Source organism: Scyliorhinus torazame, chromosome 20 (genome assembly GCF_047496885.1).
Source record: "Scyliorhinus torazame isolate Kashiwa2021f chromosome 20, sScyTor2.1, whole genome shotgun sequence".
In the NCBI taxonomy this organism is placed as follows: Eukaryota; Metazoa; Chordata; class Chondrichthyes; order Carcharhiniformes; family Scyliorhinidae; genus Scyliorhinus; species Scyliorhinus torazame.
The window spans coordinates 31,471,272-31,487,799 of NC_092726.1; the positions used below are offsets into that span (position 1 = coordinate 31,471,272).

Consider the following 16,528-nt stretch of genomic DNA (forward strand, 5'->3'; position numbering starts at 1 on the left):
ATGTTGCGAGCCGATGGACTCGCGGACTTGCGGCAGCCAGGCTCCGTTTTCAGCTGATATGCCACACAGATTTCCTGCTGCTTTTTACAGGCCATTCACCCTCACCCTCGGATGCCGACTTGCCTTCTCCTCACTTCAGTTACCACATCCCTTCATCCTGCACAACGGGGAAGTGTGGCGACAGACTGAACGGCATCCTGTTTGGATGTAGGTACACCTTCACGGCGTCTCTTTTCGTTCTCCTGACTCCACGACCAACACGCCAGGGTGGAGCTCAGGGAGACTAGACATTGCCCTCTGTTGGATTCCGCCAGTACTTGCTGCTTGCACGGATTGCCCTTTGTTCGGCAAAGGTGGAGATGACTTCGACTCCCTCCGTTGGGTGTCACTGGGCCTTCACAGCGTCTCCATTTCATCTGGTGACGACAGGGGACGGCTTGCCAGACGATGTCTTCGTGTTGTGTTTACTGGTTCTGCATGCACAGACTCCACCGTGCTCGGCCAAGCTGGATGTCTCTTGACCAACAGTGAGCGTAGACTAAAAGTTCCAAAGCACAGTCGAGCGCAGTAAGGTGCACCTGAATGTCGGTGGATGAGGAGGACAAGAGCCATTGCCGGAAAATATGGGTTATCGCTTCACGGCCTTTTGGCTCAGATCAAGTGTAGTATCTGTTCTTATCAGTTTAATATCTGTTATGTCCTCAATCTGGGGACCGAATATTAAATTGATTTTTAGGATTCGGAGATGGTTCAGGGGCTTGCTCCTTCCGCTCCACGCATCAACCTGGTCTTGCAGTGCTTCCAGGAATGGTGCTCTCTCCCCGCTTTGGGGCGCAAAATGTATAAAAGCAGAAAATGCCGCAAAATCTGGCTTCCCCTTTTCTCTCTTGTCCAGTTGTCTCATCCTGACCAATTTAAGGCCTTTCAGGCTCCAAAGCATTGCTAGCTTTTCTGCTGGCGGGAGCTTCGTGCACGAATGTTGCGAGCCGATGGACTCGCGGACTTGCGGCAGCCAGGCTCCGTTTTCAGCTGATATGCCACACAGATTTCCTGCTGCTTTTTACAGGCCACTCACCTTCACACTCGGATGCCGACTTGCCTACTCCTCACTTCAGTTACCACATCCCTTCATCCTGCACAACGGGGAAGTGTGGCGACAGACTGAACGGCATCCTGTTTGGATGTAGGTATATCTTCACGGCGTCTCTTTTCGTTCTCCTGACTCCACGACCAACACGCTAGGGTGGAGCTCAGGGAGACTAGACATTGCCCCCTGTTGGATACCGCCAGTACTTGCTGCTTGCACGGATTGTCCTTTGTTCGGCAAAGGTGGAGATTTCTTCCACTCCCTCCGTTGGGTGTCACTGGCCTTCACAGCGTCTCCATTTCATCTGGTGACGACAGGGGACGGCTTGCCAGATGATGTCTTCGTGTTGTGTTTTACTGGTTCTGCATGCACAGACTCCACCGTGCTCGGCCAAGCTGGAGGTTTCTTGACCAACAGTGAGCGTAGACTAAAAGTTCCAAAGCACAGTCGAGCGCAGCAAGGTGCACCTGAATGTCGGTGGATGAGGAGGACAAGAGCCATTGCCGGAAAATATGGGCTATCGCTTCTCGGCCTTTTGGCTCAGATCAAGTGTAGTATCTGCTCTTATCAGTTTAATATCTGATATGTCCTCAATATGGAGACCGAATATTAAATTGATTTTTAGGACTCGGAGATGGTTCAGGGGCTTGCTCCTTCCGCTCCACGCATCAACCTGGGGTTGCAGTGCTTCCAGGAATGGTGCCTTCACCCCGCTTTGGGGCGGAAATGTATAAAAGCAGAAAATGCCGCAAAACCTGCCTACCCCTTTTCTCTGTTGTCCAGTTGCCTCATCTTGACCAATTTAAGGCATTTCAAGCTCCAAAGCATTGCTAGCTTTTCTGCTGGCTGGAGCTTCGTGCACTAATGTTGCGAGTCGATGGACTCGAGGACTTTCGGCAGCCAGGCTCCGCTTTCAGCTGATATGCCGCACAGATTTCCTGCTGCTTTTTACAGGCCACTCACCCTCACCCTCGGATGCCGACTTGCCTTCTCCTCACTTCAGTTACCACATCCCTTCATCCTGCACAACGGGATACTGTTGCGACAGACTGAACGGCATCCTGTTTGGATGTAGGTATACCTTCACGGCGACTCTTTTAGTTCTCCTGACTCCACGACCAACACGCCAGGGTGGAGCTCAGGGAGACTAGACATTGCCCTCTGTTGCATTCCGCCAGTACTTGCTGTTTGCACGGATTGCCCTTTATTCGGCAAAGGTGGAGATGACTTCGACTCCCTCTGTTGGGTGTCACTGGGCCTTCACAGCGTCTCCATTTCATCTGGTGACGACAGGGGACGGCCTGCCAGACGATGTCTTCCTGTTGTGTTTTACTGGTTCTGCATGCTCAGACTCCACCGTGCTCGGCCAAGCTGGATGTCTCTTGTCCAACAGTGAGCGTAGACTAAAAGTTCCAAAGCACAGTCGAGCGCAGCAAGGTGCACCTGAATGTCGGTGGACGAGGAGGACAAGAGCCATTGCCGGAAAATATGGGCTATCGCTTCTCGGCCTTTTGGCTCAGATCAAGTGTAGTATCTGTTCTTATCAGTTTAATATCTGATATGTTCTCAATCTGGGGACCGAATATTAAACTGATTTTTAGGACTCGGAGATGGTTCAGGGGCTTGCTCCTTCCGCTCCACGCATCAACCTGGTCTTGCAGTGCTTCCAGGAATGGTGCCCTCTCCCCGCTTTGGGGCGCCAAATGTATAAAACCAGAAAATGCCGCAAAACCTGGCTTACCCTTTTCTCTCTTGTCCAGTTGTCTCATCCTGACCAATTTATGGCCTTTCAGGCTCCAAAGCATTGCTAGCTTTTCTGCTGTCGGGAGCTCCGTGCACGAATGTTGTGAGCCGATGGACTCGCGGACTTGCGGCAGCCAGGCTCCGTTTTCAGCTGATATGCCACACAGATTTCCTGCTGCTCTTTACAGGCCACTCACCTTCACACTCGGATGCCGACTTGCCTTCTCCTCACTTCAGTTACCACATCCCTTCATCCTGCACAACGGGGAAGTGTGGCGACAGACTGAACGGCATTCTCTTTGGATGTAGGTATACCTTCACGGCGTCTCTTTTCGTTCTCCTGACTCCACGACCAACACGCTAGGATGGAGCTCAGGGAGACTAGATATTGCCCCCTGTTGGATACCGCCAGTACTTGCTGCTTGCACGGATTGTCCTTTTTTCGGCAAAGGTGGAGATTTCTTCCACTCCCTCCGTTGGGTGTCACTGGCCTTCACAGCGTCTCCATTTCATCTGCTGACGACAGGGGACGGCTTGCCAGACGATGTCTTCGTGTTGTGTTTTACTGGTTCTGCATGCACAGACTCCAGCGTGCTCGGCCAAGCTGGAGGTTTCTTGACCAACAGTGAGCGTAGACTAAAAGTTCCAAAGCACAGTCGAGCGCAGCAAGGTGCACCTGAATGTCGGTGGATGAGGAGGACAAGAGCCATTGCCGGAAAATATGGGGTATTGCTTCTCGGCCTTTTGGCTCAGATCAAGTGTAGTATCTGTTCTTATCAGTTTAATATCTGATATTTCCTCAATATGGAGACCGAATATTAAATTGATTTTTAGGACTCGGAGATGGTTCAGGGGCTTGCTCCTTCCGCTCCACGCATCAACCTGGGCTTGCAGTGCTTCCAGGAATGGTGCCTTCACCCCGCTTTGGGGCGGAAATGTATAAAAGCAGAAAATGCCGCAAAACCTGCCTACCCCTTTTCTCTGTTGTCCAGTTGCCTCATCTTGACCAATTTAAAGCATTTCAAGCTCCAAAGCATTGCTAGCTTTTTTGCTGGCGGGAGCTTCGTGCACTAATGTTGCGAGTCGATGGACTCGAGGACTTTCGGCAGCCAGGCTCCGTTTTCAGCTGATATGCCGCACAGATTTCCTGCTGCTTTTTACAGGCCACTCACCCTCACCCTCGGATGCCGACTTGCCTTCTCCTCACTTCAGTTACCACATCCCTTCATCCTGCACAACGGGATACTGTTGCGACAGACTGAACGGCATCCTGTTTGGATGTAGGTATACCTTCACGGCGTCTCTTTTAGTTCTCCTGACTCCACGACCAACACGCCAGGGTGGAGCTCAGGGAGACTAGACATTGCCCTCTGTTGGATTCCGCCAGTACTTGCTGTTTGCACGGATTGCCCTTTGTTCGGCAAAGGTGGAGATGACTTCGACTCCCTCTGTTGGGTGTCACTGGGCCTTCACAGTGTCTCCATTTCATCTGGTGACGACAGGGGACGGCTTGCCAGACGATGTCTTCCTGTTGTGTTTTACTGGTTCTGCATGCTCAGACTCCACCGTGCTCGGCCAAGCTGGATGTCTCTTGTCCAAGAGTGAGCGTAGACTAAAAGTTCCAAAGCACAGTCGAGCGCAGCAAGGTGCACCTGAATGTCGGTGGACGAGGAGGACAAGAGCCATTGCCGGAAAATATGGGCTATCGCTTCTCGGCCTTATGGCTCAGATCAAGTGTAGTATCTGTTCTTATCAGTTTAATATCTGATATGCCCTCAATCTGGGGACCGAATATTAAATTGATTTTTAGGACTCGGAGATGGTTCAGGGGCTTGCTCCTTCCGCTCCACGCATCAACCTGGTCTTGCAGTGCTTCCAGGAATGGTGCCCTCTCCCCGCTTTGGGGTGCAAAACGTATAAAAGCAGAAAATGCCGCAAAACCTGGCTTCCCCTTTTCTCTCTTGTCCAGTTGTCTCATCCTGACCAATTTAAGGCCTTTCAGGCTCCTAAGCATTGCTAGCTTTTCTGCTGGCGGTAGCTTCGTGCACGAATGTTGCGAGCCGATGGACTCGCGGACTTGCGGCAGCCAGGCTCCGTTTTCAGCTGATATGCCACACAGATTTCCTGCTGCTTTTTACAGGCCACTCACCCACACCCTCGGATGCCGACTTGCCTTCTCCTCACTTCAGTTACCACATCCCTTCATCCTGCACAACGGGGAAGTGTGGCGACAGACTGAACGGCATCCTGTTTGGATGTAGGTACACCTTCACGGCGTCTCTTTTCGTTCTCCTGACTCCACGACCAACACGCCAGGGTGGAGCTCAGGGAGACTAGACTTTGCCCTCTGTTGGATTCCGCCAGTACTTGCTGCTTGCACGGATTGCCCTTTGTTCGGCAAAGTTGGAGATTACTTCGACTTCCTCCGTTGGGTGTCAGTGGGCCTTCACAGCGTCTCCATTTCATCTGGTGACGACAGGGGACGGCTTGCCAGACGATGTCTTCGTGTTGTGTTTACTGGTTCTGCATGCACAGACTCCACCGTGCTCGGCCAAGCTGGATGTCTCTTGACCAACAGTGAGCGTAGACTAAAAGTTCCAAAGCACAGTCGAGCGCAGCAAGGTGCACCTGAATGTCGGTGGACGAGGAGGACAAGAGCCATTGCCGGAAAATATGGGCTATCGCTTCTCGGCCTTTTGACTCAGATCAAGTGTAGTATCTGTTCTTATCAGTTTAATATCTGATATGTCCTCAATCTGGGGACCGAATATTAAATTGATTTTTAGGACTCGGAGATGGTTCAGGGGCTTGCTCTTTCCGCTCCACGCATCAACCTGGTCTTGCAGTGCTTCCAGGAATGGTGCCCTCTCCCAGCTTTCGGGCGCAAAATGTATAAAAGCAGAAAATGCCGCAAAAACTGGCTTCCCTTTTTCTCTCTTGTCCAGTTGTCTCATCCTGACCAATTTAAGGCCTTTCAGGCTCCAAAGCATTGCTAGCTTTTCTGCTGGCGGGAGCTTCGTGCACGAATGTTGTGAGCCGATGGACTCGCGGACTTGCGGCAGCCAGGCTCCGTTTTCAGCTGATATGCCACACAGATTTCCTGCTGCTCTTTACAGGCCACTCACCTTCACACTCGGATGCCGACTTGCCTTCTCCTCACTTCAGTTACCACATCCCTTCATCCTGCACAACGGGGAAGTGTGGCGACAGACTGAACGGCATTCTCTTTGGATGTAGGTATACCTTCACGGCGTCTCTTTTCGTTCTCCTGACTCCACGACCAACACGCTAGGGTGGAGCTCAGGGAGACTAGACATTGCCCCCTGTTGGATACCGCCAGTACTTGCTGCTTGCACGGATTGTCCTTTTTTCGGCAAAGGTGGAGATTTCTTCCACTCCCTCCGTTGGGTGTCACTGGCCTTCACAGCGTCTCCATTTCATCTGGTGACGACAGGGGACGGCTTGCCAGACGATGTCTTCGTGTTGTGTTTTACTGGTTCTGCATGCACAGACTCCACCGTGCTCGGCCAAGCTGGAGGTTTCTTGACCAACAGTGAGCGTAGACTAAAATTTCCAAAGCACAGTCGAGCGCAGCAAGGTGCACCTGAATGTCGGTGGATGAGGAGGACAAGAGCCATTGCCGGAAAATATGGGCTATCGCTTCTCGGCCTTTTGGCTCAGATCAAGTGTAGTATCTGTTTTTATCAGTTTAATATCTGATATGTCCTCAATATGGAGACCGAATATTAAATTGATTTTTAGGACTCGGAGATGGTTCAGGGGCTTGCTCCTTCCGCTCCACGCATCAACCTGGGCTTGCAGTGCTTCCAGGAATGGTGCCTTCACCCCGCTTTGGGGCGGAAATGTATAAAAGCAGAAAATGCCTACCCCTTTTCTCTGTTGTCCAGTTGCCTCATCTTGACCAATATAAGGCATTTCAAGCTCCAAAGCATTGCTAGCTTTTTTGCTGGCGTGAGCTTCGTGCAGTAATGTTGCGAGTCGATGGACTCGAGGACTTTCGGCAGCCAGGCTCCGTTTTCAGCTGATATGCCGCACAGATTTCCTGCTGCTTTTTACAGGCCACTCACCCTCACCCTCGGATGCCGACTTGCCTTCTCCTCACTTCAGTTACCACATCCCTTCATCCTGCACAACGGGATACTGTTGCGACAGACTGAACGGCATCCTGTTTGGATGTAGGTATACCTTCACAGCGTCTCTTTTAGTTCTCCTGACTCCACGACCAACACGCCAGGGTGGAGCTCAGGGAGACTAGACATTGCCCTCTGTTGGATTCCGCCAGTACTTGCTGTTTGCACGGATTGCGCTTTGTTCGGCAAAGGTGGAGATGACTTCGACTCCCTCTGTTGGGTGTCACTGGGCCTTCACAGCGTCTCCATTTCATCTGGTGACGACAGGGGACGGCTTGCCAGACGATGTCTTCCTGTTGTGTTTACTGGTTCTGCATGCACAGACTCCACCGTGCTCGGCCAAGCTGGATGTCTCTTGACCAACAGTGAGCGTAGACTAAAAGTTCCAAAGCACAGTCGAGCGCAGCAAGGTGCACCTGAATGTCGGTGGATGAGGAGGACAAGAGCCATTGCCGGAAAATATGGGTTATCGCTTCTCGGCCTTTTGGCTCAGATCAAGTGTAGTGTCTGTTCTTATCAGTTTAATATCTGATGTGTCCTCAATCTGGGGACCGAATATTAAATTGATTTTTAGGACTTGGAGATGGTTCAGGGGCTTGCTCTTCCCGCTCCACGCATCAACCTGGTCTTGCAGTGATTCCAGGGATGGTGCCCTCACCCCGCTTTGGGGCGCAAAGTGTATAAAAGCAGAAAATGCCGCAAAACCTGGCTTCCCCTTTTCTCTCTTGTCCAGTTGTCTCATCCTGACCAATTTAAGGCCTTTCAGGCTCCAAAGCATTGCTAGCTTTTCTGCTGGCGGGAGCTTCGTGCACGAATGTTGCGAGCCGATGGACTCGCGGACTTGCGGCAGCCAGGTTCCGTTTTCAGCTGATATGCCACGCAGATTTCCTGCTGCTTTTTACAGGCCACTCACCTTCACACTCGGATGCCGACTTGCCTTCTCCTCACTTCAGTTACCACATCCCTTCATCCTGCACAACGGGGAAGTGTGGCGACAGACTGAACGGCATCCTGTTTGGATGTAGGTACACCTTCACGGCGTCTCTTTTCGTTCTCCTGACTCCACGACCAACACGCCAGGGTGGAGCTCAGGGAGACTAGACATTGCCCTCTGTTGGATTCCGCCTGTACTTGCTGCTTGCACGGATTGCCCTTTGTTCGACAAAGGTGGAGATTACTTCGACTCCCTCCGTTGGGTGTCACTGGGCCTTCACAGCGTCTCCATTTCATCTGGTGACGACAGGGGACGGCTTGCCAGACGATGTCTTTGTGTTGTGTTTACTGGTTCTGCATGCACAGACTCCACCGTGCTCGGCCAAGCTGGATGTCTCTTGACCAACAGTGAGCGTAGACTAAAAGTTTCAAAGCACAGTCGAGCGCAGCAAGGTGCACCTGAATGTCGGTGGAAGAGGAGGACAAGAGCCATTGCCGGAAAATATGGGCTATCGCTTCTCGGCCTTTTGACTCAGATCAAGTGTAGTATCTGTTCTTATCAGTTTAATATCTGATATGTCCTCAATCTGGGGACCGAATATTAAATTGATTTTTAGGACTCGGAGATGGTTCAGGGGCTTGCTCCTTCCGCTCCACGCATGAACCTGGTCTTGCAGTGCATCCAGGAATGGTGCCCTCTCCCCGCTTTGGGGCGCAAAATGTATAAAAGCAGAAAATGCCGCAAAACCTGGCTTACCCTTTCCTCTCTTGTCCAGTTGTCTCATCCTGACCAATTTAAGGCCTTTCAGGCTCCAAAGCATTGCTAGCTTTTCTGCTGGCGGGGGCTTCGTGCACGAATGTTGTGAGCCGATGGACTCGCGGACTTGCGGCAGCCAGGCTCCGTTTTCAGCTGATATGCCACACAGATTTCCTGCTGCTCTTTACAGGCCACTCACCTTCACACTCGGATGCCGACTTGCCTTCTCCTCACTTCAGTTACCACATCCCTTCATCCTGCACAACGGGGAAGTGTGGCGACAGACTGAACGGCATTCTCTTTGGATGTAGGTATACCTTCACGGCGTCTCTTTTCGTTCTCCTGACTCCACGACCAACACGCTAGGGTGGAGCTCAGGGAGACTAGACATTGCCCCCTGTTGGATACCGCCAGTACTTGCTGCTTGCACGGATTGTCCTTTGTTCGGCAAAGGTGGAGATTTCTTCCACTCCCTCCGTTGGGTGTCACTGGGCCTTCACAGCGTCTCCATTTCATCTGGTGACGACAGGGGACGGCTTGCCAGACGATGTCTTCGTGTTGTGTTTTACTGGTTCTGCATGCACAGACTCCACCGTGCTCGGCCAAGCTGGAGGTTTCTTGACCAACAGTGAGCGTAGACTAAAAGTTCCAAAGCACAGTCGAGCGCAGCAAGGTGCACCTGAATATCGGTGGATGAGGAGGACAAGAGCCATTGCCGGAAAATATGGGCTATCGCTTCTCGGCCTTTTAGCTCAGATCAAGTGTAGTATCTGTTCTTATCAGTTTAATATCTGATATTTCCTCAATATGGAGACCGAATATTAAATTGATTTTTAGGACTCGGAGATGGTTCAGGGGCTTGCTCCTTCCGCTCCACGCATCAACCTGGGCTTGCAGTGCTTCCAGGAATGGTGCCTTCACCCCGCTTTGGGGCGGAAATGTATAAAAGCAGAAAATGCCGCAAAACCTGCCTACCCCTTTTCTCTGTTGTCCAGTTGCCTCATCTTGACCAATTTAAGGCATTTCAAGCTCCAAAGCATTGCTAGCTTTTCTGCTGGCGGGAGCTTCGTGCACTAATGTTGCGAGTCGATGGACTCGAGGACCTTCGGCAGCCAGGCTCCGTTTTCAGCTGATATGCCGCACAGATTTCCTGCTGCTTTTTACAGGCCACTCACCCTCACCCTCGGATGCCGACTTGCCTTCTCCTCACTTCAGTTACCACATCCCTTCATCCTGCACAACGGGATACTGTTGCGACAGACTGAACGGCATCCTGTTTGGATGTAGGTATACCTTCACGGCGTCTCTTTTAGTTCTCCTGACTCCACGACCAACACGCCAGGGTGGAGCTCAGGGAGACTAGACATTGCCCTCTGTTGGATTCCGCCAGTACTTGCTGCTTGCACGGATTGACCTTTGTTCGGCAAAGGTGGAGATGACTTCGACTCCCTCCGTTGGGTGTCACTGGGCCTTCACAGCGTCTCCATTTCATCTGGTTACGACAGGGGATGGCTTGCCAGACGATGTCTTCGTGTTGTGTTTACTGGTTCTGCATGCACAGACTCCACCGTGCTCGGCCAAGCTGGATGTCTCTTGACCAACAGTGAGCGTAGACTAAAAGTTCCAAAGCACAGTCGAGCGCAGCAAGGTGCACCTGAATGTCGGTGGATGAGGAGGACAAGAGCCATTGCCGGAAAATATGGGTTATCGCTTCTCGGCCTTTTGACTCAGATCAAGTGTAGTCTCATTTGATCGAGAGAAGCTGAGGATTTCGTTGTGGATTGGAGAACTCGGAGGGATTGAAGTCCTCAAAGAGGAAACGTTTGGAGCTTGGCTGCTATTGGTGGATCTACATGCTGGCCTAAACGTCGGGTTTAGGCCTAACACCGATACAGTTTCACACCCAACGTACGAGCTATGGATGCAGCTGCATCCCGACCACCAGGCTGGGGAATGCGAAACACTGTCCGAGTCACAGTAAAGAAAACGGAGGGAGAGTCACCTTTGGACCGGAAACACTTCGTGAAGAGGGTGCTGCTCGAGTGTTGTGGGTTTAAAGCAACAGATATCTTCTGCTTGCAAAACTTCCCCAAGAATGGTTTCTTTGATGTCACCTTCAAGAGCGTCGCAGCGTGCATCAAATTCTTGAATGTCTTCAAGGAAAAAGGTAACCAGAGTCCCCTGTCGATCCTGACTGCGGAGCCTCTGTTTACGCTACCGGCAGAGCGAAATCGGGTTGTTACACTGCACACGTACAAACCCCACGTCCCTGTGTCTGATGTGCTCACGTTCCTCGCCAGGTACGCTGAGCTGAAAAGTGACAGCGTGCAAGTGAAAGACACCTTCGGCATCTGGACAAGTGAGCACCAGGTCAAGGTGACCCTAAGAACGGACAGCAACGGAGCCATCCTGCATCCCCCCTCCAATTTCGCTATTGGAGTAAATCGTGGCTACCTCTACTACGTGGGACAGCCACGAGTATGCCACATCTGTGGCAAAACGGGGCATGTTGCCGCAAACTGCAGTGTGACCTTCTGCAGGAACTGCAGGCAGGAGGGACACATGACTAAGGACTGCAAGGAAGACAAGTGCTGCAACCTGTGTGGGGAGGCCGGCCATCTTTACAGGGCCTGCCCGAAACGCGGGGCGACATATGCACAGATCATCAGCAGCGGAGTCAAAAAGGCGACCAGAGAGGAGGTGCATACACCCTCCACCGAAAAAGACACCACGGTTCAGAATGAGGAAAAGCAAAAGAAGGGCCCCCAACAAAAAGAGGAGGCCCCAGCACCTCCTGACAACCCAACCCCAGCCCCATCTGATGAGGAACACTCAATGGAAGAGGAAGAGGATGGGACAAAGAATAAAGAGCCCTGGGAAACCGTGAACAGGGACAAACGAAAGAGAAAACAAAAAAACAAACTGAAGAACCCCCTGAGGGGTAGTGGCAAAAAGCGACACCTCTCAGCCGGCGCACTTAGTGCCGACACCTCATCCGATGAGGGAAAACAGGACAAGAATCGACCTCAGATAAAGAGGCAAAGCACCAACGTGGAACGGGAGGCACAGACCCCCCAGACCACCGACCGGGAAGAAAACAAGGTCACAGACCAACCCCCGATAGCAACGAGCAGAAACAACCCAGGTGAAGACCGGCCTGCAACCCCAACACCTACTGACTGCCACGACGAACCCCAGGGCTACACCCCCCCCCCCCCAATGCATCTGCATCAAAATCACGGGGCCAGTACGGACCAGAACAGTTTTCTCAGCCCTGCAACTGTGCTAAAGTTTGCGAGCACCACCGGCATGCTGGGGAACATTCAACAGCTGGAACAGCCAACTGTATAGACTCTGGACTCTTGAGACTGGTAAATCTATCTTTTTATAATGGGTTTAAAAATTGCATCCATAAATGTGCGAAGCATCAAAGATACTTCGCGGTGTGTAGCCACACTCAACTATTTGGCAAATGTAAAAGCTGACCTACTGTTCCTGCAGGAGTGCGGAATTCCGCACCTCAGCAACTACAGACGCTGGTCGAGCTGGTGGTCCCACGGGCCATCCATCTGGTCAGGAGGAAACGACTGCCGCTCCTCCGGCCTGGGTATTCTGCGGCGGGGAGGCAACTTCACCATCTCCGACGTTAAGGAGGAGGTGGGCGGGCGCCTCCTCGTAGCAGACGTGAAATACAAAAACACCCCTCTCAGACTTATTAATGTGTACGCCCCGGCCGTAAAAAGTGAGCGGCTGGCAGTTCTTCAGCAACTCCTACTGCTGTTGGCCACCTCCAAGCCGGTCATCCTGGGTGGTGACTTCAACTGCATCATCGATGCGGCTGGACGATCCAGCAAAGCCGACAGCAAACTAGACGCTACGTCCAGACTCCTGATGGAAACGGTAAAAGACGCCAAGCTGCTCGACGTCTGCAGCAACCCTGCAGACGGCGCGCAGCGTAGATACACATGGTCACGGCCAGACGGGTCCGTCCGCTCCAGGATAGACTTCTTTTTTGTGTCCCGAGCTTTCACGGTCAGGTCCACCGACGTAACGCCGGTGTTCTTCTCTGACCACTGTCTCCTACTGGCCGACTGCCACCTGCAGGAAGACCAGGGGGTAGGCAGGGGGACGTGGAAGCTAAATGTAAAACTGCTGACCCCTGAGAACATCGAGGAACTCAGGAGGGATTACAAAGGTTGGAGAACCGTGAAACCCCTCTTTGAGGCCCCACATCTCTGGTGGGAAGCAATCAAGGGGAATATCAAGAGGTTTTTCATCCTCAAAGGCGTTCAAAAGGTGAGAGAGAGACGAGGGGTCATGTCCAGGCTCCAGAAAAGTATGCAAAATTTGCTCCAGCTGCAGTCGATGGGGGTGGATGTCAAGGAGGATCTCCAAGAGGTGAAGAGCCAGCAAGCCTCGCTCTACACCTCGGAGGCCTCCAAGGTTATCTTCCGTTCCAGAGTCCGCTCCGTGGAGCAGGACAAAAAGTGCTCACGCTTCTTCTTCCAAAAGGTGCACAGAGAGACCTCTGTGATCAGCAGCCTGAAGGAAGAAGATGGCTCTGAAAAGTCATCGCAGTCTGACATCCTGAGGATCAGCCAATCCTTTTATGCCGGACTGTATGACCTGAAGCCAACAGATAGCACTGTTTCCCAGACCTTCCTGTCGACTATCACGGTGGTCATAGGCGACAGCGAGCTGGAAAACCTGGACAAACCACTAACTCTGGACGAGCTGACAAAGGCCGCCAAGTCCTTCGAGACGAGTAAAACTCCCGGAAGCGACGGCTTACCGGTTGAGTTGTATTCTGCTCTGTGGGACTGGATGGGCCCAGACCTGCTGGAAGTGTACGAGAGTATGCTTCTGGAAGGCAGCATGTCAGAGTCCATGAGGAAAGGCATCATCACCCTCATCTACAAGCAGAAGGGGGAAAGGGAAGAAATTCGAAATTGGCGACCCATTTCACTGTTGAATGTGGACTACAAAATTCTAGCAAAGGTCATCGCCAATCGGGTCAGGTCTGCTCTGGAGTCGGTGATCCACCCTGACCAGACCTGTGCTGTACACGGCAGGAAGATCTCTGATAGCCTCGCGCTACTCAGGGATACGATCGCCTACGTGCAGGACAGGGGGGTGGACACTTGCCTCATCAGCCTTGACCAGGAGAAGGCTTTTGACAGAATATCGCACACCTACATGATGGATGTGCTCTCCAAAATGGGGTTTGGGGAGGGAATTCGCAATTGGATCAAACTGCTCTACACAAACATCTATAGCGCAGTCTCAATCAATGGGTGGGAATCAGAAAAGTTCCAGATCAGATCTGGAGTCAGGCAGGGCTGCCCTCTCTCCTCTGCCCTTTTTGTGTGCTGCATAGAACCTTTTGCCGAGTCCATCAGGAGGGATCCGGGTATAAGAGGAGTGACGATCCCAGGCAGTGGAGGCATGCAAGTCAAGGCCTCCCTGTACATGGACGACGTTGCCGTCTTCTGCTCGGATCCTGCGTCTGTACGCAGGCTCTTGACCACCTGCGACCAGTTTGAACTGGCCTCTGGAGCCAAGGTAAACCGGGGCAAGAGCGAGGCCATGTTCTTTGGGAACTGGGCCGACCGGTCCTTTGTCCCCTTCACTGTCAGGTCCGATTACCTGAAGGTGCTGGGGATATGGTTCGGAGCTGCTGGGGCGTGCACCAAAAACTGGGAGGAGCGCATAGGAAAGGTAAGACAGAAACTGGGCTGGTGGGAGCAACGCTCCCTCTCCATTGCGGGCAAAACCCTGGTCATCAGGTGTGAGGTACTCTCGGTGCTACTGTACGTCGCGCAGGTCTGGCCCATAACCCGACCCTACGCCACAGCAGTCACCCGGGCCATCTTCAAATTTATCTGGCGATCCAAGATGGACCGTGTCCGAAGGGACACCATGTACAAACCTCTGGAGAAGGGAGGGCGGAACGTACCCAACGCCTCCCTCATCCTGTTGGCCACCTTTGTGTCCAGCTGCATCAAGCTGAGCGTGGACCCCCAGTACGCAAACACCAAGTGTCACTACATACTGAGGTTCTACCTGTTCCCGGTGTTGCGAAGGATGGGCCTGGCCTCATTGCCGCGGAACGCTCCAAGTAGTTGGACCGTACCGTACCACCTGTCCTTTGTGGAAAAGTTTTTGAAGGAAAACACCTTTGACCACAAGGCAATGAAGCAGTGGTCAGCACGTAATGTCCTCGAGGCCCTCAGGGAAAAAGAGACCGTGGAGGACGTTGGATGGTTCCCTGAGCAGACTGCCAGAGTCATCTGGCAGAACGCCTCATCACCAGAACATTCAAACAAGCACCAAGACCTAGCTTGGCTGGTGGTGAGAAGGGCCCTCCCTGTCAGATTCTTCATGCACACCCGAAGGCTCTGCACCAATGCACGCTGCCCTCGGAGTGGCTGTGGGGGAAATGAGACGGTCACACACCTCCTTGTGGAATGTGCCTTTGCAAAGAAGGTCTGGAGAGAGATGCAGTGGTATTTGTCAAGGTTTATCCCAAACAGATCTGTGACACAGGACTCTGTGCTCTACGGACTGTTTCCAGGGACACACACCGAGACAAATATCAACTGCTGCTGGAAGGTCATCAACTCGGTAAAAGACGCTCTTTGGTCTGCCCGAAACTTGCTGATCTTCCAGTGCAAAGAATTGTCCTCGACCGAGTGTTGCAGACTGGCACATTCCAAGGTCCAGGACTACGTGCTGAGGGACGCACTCAAGCTTGGGGCAGCTGCCGCCAAGGCGCAATGGGGAAAGACCACTGTGTAAAGTCTTTCCAGCAAATGTACACCGAGGGGCGCGTAACAGTGTAAAGCCCGTCGGTCTGGGCAACCAACACTCCAATGTATAAAACAAACATGCCACTGTAAATATTTAAGAAGGAATTGTAATGTAAAGAGTGATATGTGTACGACAATATCAAAATTGAATGAACGAAAGTCAAGGCAACATGTAACCCTGCCGGAAATGTACAGTCAAGACAATTTGAAATGTTTCTGTAATACTCATGATAAATTTTTATGAATAAAGTATATTTTTTTTTGATAAAAAAAAAAAAAAAAAAAATCTGTTCTTATCAGTTTACATCAACTGGGTAAAAGACGCTCTTCGGTCTGCCCGAAACTTGCTGATCTTCCAGTGCAAAAAATTGTCCTCGACCGAGTGTTGCAGACTGGCACATTCCAAGGTCCAGGACTACGTGCTGAGGGACGCACTCAAGCTTGGGGCAGCTGCCGCCAAGGCGCAATGGGGAAAGACCACTGTGTAAAGTCTTTCCAGCAAATGTACACCGAGGGGCGGGTAACAGTGTAAAGCCCCTCGGTCGGGGCAACCAACACTCCAATGTATAAAACAAACATGCCACTGTAAATATTTCAGAAGGAATTGTAATGTAAAGAGTGATATGTGTACGACAATATCAAAAGTGAATGAAAGAAAGTCAAGGCAACATGTAACCCTGCCGGAAATGTACAGTCAAGACAATTTGAAATGTTTCTGTAATGCTCATGATAAATTTTTATGAATAAAGTATATTTTTTTGAAAAAAAAAAAAAAAAATTTGTTCTTATCAGTTTAATATCTGATATGTCCTCAATCTGGGGACCGAATATTAAATTGATTTTTAGGACTCGGAGATGGTTCAGGGGCTTGCTCCTTCCGCTCCACGCGTCAACCTGGTCTTGCAGTGCTTCCAGGAATGGTGCCCTCTCCCCGCTTTGGGGCGCAAAATGTATAAAAGCAGAAAATGCCGCAAAACCTTGCTTCCCCTTTTCTCTCTTGTCCAGTTGTCTCATCCTGACCAATTTAAGGCCTTTCAGGCTCCAAAGC

At 51.6% G+C, this 16,528-nt stretch overlaps 10 non-coding genes and 1 pseudogene across 10 annotated transcripts; all 11 read left to right on the forward strand.

The window, feature by feature from the left end:
• Positions 1–630: 630 nt before the first annotated feature.
• Positions 631–821, forward strand: LOC140397614 (U2 spliceosomal RNA). The gene has a single exon (XR_011937047.1). It is a non-coding gene; the product is annotated as a U2 spliceosomal RNA (small nuclear RNA).
• Positions 822–1,606: 785 nt separating this feature from the next.
• On the forward strand, positions 1,607–1,797 carry LOC140397667 (U2 spliceosomal RNA). Its single transcript, XR_011937100.1, has one exon. It is a non-coding gene; the product is annotated as a U2 spliceosomal RNA (small nuclear RNA).
• A 785-nt stretch (positions 1,798–2,582) lies between these two features.
• LOC140397369 (U2 spliceosomal RNA) lies at positions 2,583–2,773 on the forward strand. The gene has a single exon (XR_011936833.1). It is a non-coding gene; the product is annotated as a U2 spliceosomal RNA (small nuclear RNA).
• Positions 2,774–3,558: 785 nt separating this feature from the next.
• On the forward strand, positions 3,559–3,749 carry LOC140397646 (U2 spliceosomal RNA). The gene has a single exon (XR_011937079.1). It is a non-coding gene; the product is annotated as a U2 spliceosomal RNA (small nuclear RNA).
• A 785-nt stretch (positions 3,750–4,534) lies between these two features.
• On the forward strand, positions 4,535–4,725 carry LOC140397527 (U2 spliceosomal RNA). The gene has a single exon (XR_011936962.1). It is a non-coding gene; the product is annotated as a U2 spliceosomal RNA (small nuclear RNA).
• A 785-nt stretch (positions 4,726–5,510) lies between these two features.
• LOC140397604 (U2 spliceosomal RNA) lies at positions 5,511–5,701 on the forward strand. Its single transcript, XR_011937037.1, has one exon. It is a non-coding gene; the product is annotated as a U2 spliceosomal RNA (small nuclear RNA).
• A 785-nt stretch (positions 5,702–6,486) lies between these two features.
• On the forward strand, positions 6,487–6,677 carry LOC140397670 (U2 spliceosomal RNA). The gene has a single exon (XR_011937103.1). It is a non-coding gene; the product is annotated as a U2 spliceosomal RNA (small nuclear RNA).
• A 772-nt stretch (positions 6,678–7,449) lies between these two features.
• On the forward strand, positions 7,450–7,640 carry LOC140397655 (U2 spliceosomal RNA). Its single transcript, XR_011937088.1, has one exon. It is a non-coding gene; the product is annotated as a U2 spliceosomal RNA (small nuclear RNA).
• A 785-nt stretch (positions 7,641–8,425) lies between these two features.
• LOC140397706 (U2 spliceosomal RNA) lies at positions 8,426–8,616 on the forward strand. The gene has a single exon (XR_011937137.1). It is a non-coding gene; the product is annotated as a U2 spliceosomal RNA (small nuclear RNA).
• Positions 8,617–9,402: 786 nt separating this feature from the next.
• On the forward strand, positions 9,403–9,593 carry LOC140397753 (U2 spliceosomal RNA). Its single transcript, XR_011937182.1, has one exon. It is a non-coding gene; the product is annotated as a U2 spliceosomal RNA (small nuclear RNA).
• A 6,637-nt stretch (positions 9,594–16,230) lies between these two features.
• LOC140397226 (U2 spliceosomal RNA) lies at positions 16,231–16,411 on the forward strand (annotated as a pseudogene).
• The last annotated feature ends 117 nt before the right edge of the window (positions 16,412–16,528 follow it).